The sequence below is a fragment of the Alligator sinensis genome, unplaced genomic scaffold, assembly GCF_000455745.1.
Source record: "Alligator sinensis unplaced genomic scaffold, ASM45574v1 scaffold682_1, whole genome shotgun sequence".
NCBI lineage: Eukaryota > Metazoa > Chordata > Crocodylia > Alligatoridae > Alligator > Alligator sinensis.
Genome location: NW_005842011.1, coordinates 532,855 through 538,541, shown reverse-complemented (window position 1 = coordinate 538,541; position 5,687 = coordinate 532,855). Strand labels below are relative to the sequence as shown.

The window sequence follows — 5,687 nt, the reverse complement described above, 5'->3', positions numbered from 1 at the left end:
AGCAGGAATATGATCCAAGGGACAGGCTAAAGCAAGTCTGTGATACCCCCAAATGGTGGGCTGGACTGCAGTATCTATCAGCCACTGACACATTATAGGAGGTGTCCTCTCCTGTTAACAGTGAAAGGACCATTTGGCAAACACTGCTCAAAGGCAGCCAAATGCCTTCTGCAGATGCAATGGGAAAACTAAGGATAGTTTAGGAGCATCAACTTCTCCCAAGGGCAGGGCTATAACCAGAAACTGCTCTTCACTAACAGGAAAAGAAGTATATTAGCTCACTTTGAGTCACTCCCAGTGCCTCTATGTCAAGCCCCAAATACTGGGGAGAGTCGGGGGGAGGGGGTATGGCAGACCCCTCCAGGCATTCCCACCTGAACATGCCTTTGAGACAAGTTATATAGGTTTGTATAACATGATTATACAAGGACACTTTGTTTTAGAACCCAGACACTTCTGACAAGAACCTTAAAAATGCCTTCAACTGCAGCTACGGTAATGATATGGAATAACTTCTATACAGCCTGTAGCCAAAAATATCTTGAGAATTAAAAATTTGTTGCTGTAAATAATATAAAAATTAGAGAAAACCATTATCCAGATGACTGCAGAACCCAATAAAATTAGGTCCCTCAACTGCTAAACAAAGTAGGAAGCTTACAGGCCTTGACATGACATAAACTAAACGTGCATTTTGGTGGATGGATCTAGCTACCTCAGCACGTACAGTTATGTCCTTTGACAAAATTATAGTGTACAGTTTTAGGAAGCACAATTTTTGACCATTGTTGACTCTTACAGTAGTACTGCCAATCCCAAGCATCAAAAACTTGAGAGTCAGGCTGCAAATCGGTGGCATAACAATTCTGAAATGGTTTATTGCTATTTATGTTGGGATTTTTGACCTTTTTGGTGTTCTTGGATTGTACCGCCAATCTTTTCTTAGGGATTCATCAGGGCTAGAAGCTGTTTGAAAAATCAGAGCTCAGATTCTATCATGTTTACTGGGCTTCTTATGCTGAGTCTTCAGCTACAACATCAAATCCTGCAAATCTTGTGATAAAATTCACAAGCTGGCGATACTATAGCCATTATAATTCCTGCCAAAAGAATGCTCTGAAAGTTCTTAATTTATGCACTGAAACTCTAGAACCAAACCCTCAACATGGGAATACAACTGCAAAATGTAATCAATAATAATTTCAGATACTGTATATAACATTTAATCTTCCATGAAAATATGCTTCTGAGTTACATATACTATAGAATCCATGGCAGTGTCCTGGTATCTTTAAAATTATAATCTCAGTGTTTTAAAGGATTTCACTGAATAAAGCAGCTTAAAATCTGAATGAAATAAAACCTCCCTATTACTAATCCTTATTAGTTGCCCACTTCCTGTTCTGCATGTAACAAATAATAATTTTTAAAAGACAGCTGTGAAGCAGAATGAGATGATCTGTTTTCCTCTAGCTTTGCCTGCTCCCAGATCACAAGGGTGAGCTTGCAGAGAAGCTCTCAGCTCCTTATCTTGTCACAGGGGGACTGTTACCCCCTGCCAAACTTGCTAGTGAGGAAGATCTCAGGCTTCCTCACCTGGAAAGAGGATGAGGGAAGATTCCCTCTCCCCTCCCCTCTCTTCCGCTCTCACATTATCAGTTTCCCTTCTTCTGGCATTTAAGGTTCCCTCCTTTGCATGGTTTATTCCTAGTGCACACTGTTGTAGTATCCAAGTGTTTTTCTAAGTTAGGAGGAATCCAGATTCTCCCTTACCATGTTTCAGAGATTTGATGGATGGTGTGCGAGAAAGATCTATATATGGGAGAGACCAGGAAAGTCAGAGCATCTAAAAAGCAGGCCAGAAATTCAAACAGAGAGGGGAATATGTATTCTGCATATGGCTTCAGAAGATGATATCCTTCTAGTCGCATTTCCCTATAAACTTACACGCAACTGTAACTAATAGAAATGAAAACTACTTGTGGTATCCATCTTGTTTCCTAATATATTAATAGCAGTTCATACTAGTCTCAAATTAAATCATTCTCCAGAAAGGACACACTTGCAAGTATACTGATGTGCATTTAAATAGTTTATGGCAACATTTTTCTTATTAAAATGTGTGATATCTTTCAGCTGCATGAGAAACACAGGAAACTTATTTAAATCGTACATATATAATTCAGTCACATCACAAAACACTTATTCTTCCTTATAATGGATATTCTAACATTTACTGGCATGCATGCTCAACTTTGTGACCCACATACCCATGCCATAAAGCCTGGATGACCACAACAGATTAAGCTGAGGTTAACACTTCCAATATAGCCCGGTATTCACAGTCTGGATCAGAACTGAGCACCTCTTGTAAGTGACCAGTGGTTAAAAATCAGATTAAAAAAAATCTTGCTCCCTAAATCAATTAAGAACGAATGTCATGATTAGGTGGATATAGCACATATTCCTGTAGTATAAGTGCTAGAACTACAGTTGAGTCTGGTTCAAATAAGACTTTAGCTAAAGCACTGATTTAGTTTAGAAACAAAGGGAAGTTATGAAGGTCAAATGTTTCGCAACATATTGTAATAAAGATCCTTGCTCATTCTAATACCATTAATTTAGTAATATCAATCTGTATAATCTGAAATTATACAGATTATAGAGATTGATAATCTGTATTGATTAATCAGAATCAGAATTGATTAATACATTTCTTAGAAGACATTTTGCAGATCACATTTCAACTAAAGATGCTACTGCACAGTTGTTACTTATTTATATAAGTACTAAATAAATACTCAGTAACCCGTTACTGTCTAGTAGCGCCATTGAATGCTTTTTTTGTGATGCTACTGCACAGTAGCCTGATGCTACTGCACAGTAGCCTCATGTCACAGTTTTTGCCACACAACTCTACTGCGCAAGTAGTATCAGGCTACTGCGCAGTCAGCATCTCGTGTAGACATATCCCCTGTTCACCAACCAGAAATATAATCTCTTCTTTCTAAAAAGGAAAATCTAACATTAAAGTGGATCATAGAAAACTTCCATAATATGTGCCTGCCTTGTTACTGGGCTAGCATGCCATGGCTCCTTTGCATTACAAAGTCATACTTACATAAAGAGATTTAACATAAAATGCTTTCTGCTTTCTGTTTATTAGTATGGTATTACTATTTGGCATGACAATGACACTGCTGGAAGTGATATCTATTCTGTATTTTTCCCCTCCCCAGTTGAGAAACAGCAAGACATAGATAATACCAAGATACACTACAACAGAATCCTGGCTAAATGGAGAAAGATATAAAGACTGATCTTGTTTAGATAAGAACCCCACTGGGAAATAAATTGTTCTAGTATATCCCAAAATCTCATGACAGGTGTTATTAATGTACTGAGAGTTAGTCCAGTGGCTAGAAATGTGAGGAGCTACTTAGCATAAGGAATTATTTGCAGACACAACAGTGGATTAAACAATGCATCTTTCACTGCCTGCTTATGAAAACCTTGGGCTAAATATTTTTTCTTTTTTTCCCCTATTAGCCCTCATCCTTCAGTTTTAAAAAAGGCTCAGTGAGTTAAGGTTAAACAGCATGCCACATCTATCAGTCATACACCCACCCACCCACCCATGCGCGTGCATGTGCATGTGCACACACACACACACACACACACATATACACACACACACACGTGTATATAAATAGCTGCCAGGCTGAAGCACTTTGGAGGCAGGGGTGTAGCTAAAGCCCACAGAAATTTGTGAACAACATGTTGAAAGAATCTGTGAAAATCCCTGGGGGTCATTTCTAGGTGACAGTTGTATTTTTCTCACCTCTGTTTCAAAATCTTAGCCAAATAATAACATGAAAACCCCCCAAAAAATGTCTACATGGCTAACTTTCATGGTATATATTCAGTAAAAGTTAAAGTAGCCATACAAGATTATTTGCTACCTAATAAATACATCCAAATATCCAATGCTACATCATAGACATTAACCATACCTGTGACTGCTATAATTTATCGTAAAACACTCCTGAGTTGCTACTTTTTTCCTTTTACTTTGGCAATCTTCCTCTACTTCAAAAAAGCTTTCTGTATAAACACCACAAAATCACTTTCATTTAATTTCTATTCTACTCCAAAACAAATCTTTGTTGGCTTACAGATAAGATCAATAGTAACATTCAGGAAGATGAATCACCAAAATATCTGTTTAAAAAATAGAATTATGGAAACACAACTTTAGGTTAGATTGCATACAATTTAGATGCAATCCTAAACACCTATTTCACATATACACAGGCATTAAAGATAAATATTCTTTATGACCATAACAAAAAACAATCTTAACTCTGCCCTTGTAACAAAATGCAATTATAAAGCTAAATAAAGCAAATGATTAATTCCTTACATAGCTTTCTTATGGAATCATTTACAAAAATAGTATATTTTTCTTATTCATACAAAGATAATGGCTGGTCTGACTTCTCCTAACAATCATATGCAATCCTCAAATATTCAAGAATTTAAAAAAAGCCAAATCATTGACTGTCTGAAGTTTCTTCTGGTCCATCACAATAATACATAATCAAACTTTAAAAAAAATATAATATTTTCTTAAGGAGCAAAGTAATTCTATGTACCCCTATTTAAATAAATATCACTAGAAACAAGGTTACTTTTTCTAATAGCATATTTTGAAATAAATGAATTGATTGCATTGTAAAACTGATTACTTAAGGCTTTGCAGTGGAGAGAGAGAACAGAAACAAATCATTCCTCTATGTAAGTTATCTCCGATTACATCTAAATGTAAACACTTAAGTCAAAAAGCAAGCATTAAACAGTCTCCAACCCAGCAGCTGCAGACAGCAATCTGTGAGCAACAATGCAGACAAGTAGGAATTTACAGCAAGGCTAGAAACATGAGGACACGGGAGTCAAGACCTTGCAAGATAAAAGGAACAATGACAGAGTCTAAGAAAAAGAACTCTTAGAAAATAACAGTGTTAGACTGGAAGGTACATTTTTTAATAGGAGGCCAAGAACTAGTATATTTTCCCTTGAATGCTTAACATCCCTGCTTTTTGCTCCCTGGCCAATGCAAGGACGATCTTTAAAAAGTCAGAGTATGACTTCTGAAAAAGCACCAATCTATTTCAATTGTGTTAAAATAATAATAAAGTTCTCGGTTTTGAGGTTTCATCACTTGTCACACAAAACAAAGCCCATAACGTGAAGGGTATAAACAACCTGTGACATCTGTGAGCAAGCCTAAATTTGTTGGCTGGGCTTGTGTTAAAAAAAACCCTGTAGTTTTTAAAAGCTGTTAACTTAAGAGGCACTGCCAAGGGTACTAGGCCTGAAATCTGACCTACTTCTTCTCTTGTTTGCCCTTTACTAATCCTGGGTTGTTTTTCCCAATACCAATGCCCGATAGCAAATCAGAATACAAGAATGAGGGACAAGTACATTGGTGCTTGTGATGGCAAGGTACGGATCCTCCTTTGAACACTGCCTCAGTTAATTGTAAAGCTCCCTCCTGTACTATGAATACATGCTCACTAACTGCTATAAATCCATGGCCACTCTAGCTGTGCTTCGAACAGCACTTTTTGGAGGACCTAAAGAAGCAGAGCCTACCATCTCATGGCATAACCAAAGGATTAGGATTC

The 5,687-nt window shown here is 37.2% G+C and overlaps 1 protein-coding gene across 1 annotated transcript in view; it reads right to left on the bottom strand.

The window, feature by feature from the left end:
* The window catches only part of PRKN (parkin RBR E3 ubiquitin protein ligase), a 939,557-nt gene that overhangs the window by 494,050 nt on the left and 439,820 nt on the right, over positions 1–5,687 (bottom strand). The window lies entirely within an intron of this gene.